We start from the raw sequence: 386 nt of genomic DNA on the forward strand, positions 1-386 counted from the left end.
GTTTGAGGAAGGCTTTAAGACCAAGCGGAATCCTCTGCCGGCTGCTCCTGTTTCACAGCCAGAAGGACTCGCGCTTACGTCCGCGATTTGATTTTGGCAAATCAGTTTGGGCGAATGCAATTTATTGATCATGAGCCCAAAATTTAGCAAGGCAGGACACATTTAATCTACCCGAGGAGAGACGTCTTTCACTATTGTAAGTTAAGGCTGTTAAATAGTTAAATAGAGAGGAAAATTACGGTGACCGAGAAGTGCAAAGCAAATCACAATTCTGAAAACAAAATAACAAATTACAAACGCAAATGCAAGTCTAAAAAACAAAATAACAATTCAGAAAGCACAACAACAATTCAGAAAACATTATAACAAGTCAGAAAACACAATGA

This window comes from Sinocyclocheilus rhinocerous, unplaced genomic scaffold, assembly GCF_001515625.1.
Source record: "Sinocyclocheilus rhinocerous isolate Xijiao unplaced genomic scaffold, SAMN03320098_v1.1 scaffold1247, whole genome shotgun sequence".
Classification (NCBI taxonomy): Eukaryota; Metazoa; Chordata; class Actinopteri; order Cypriniformes; family Cyprinidae; genus Sinocyclocheilus; species Sinocyclocheilus rhinocerous.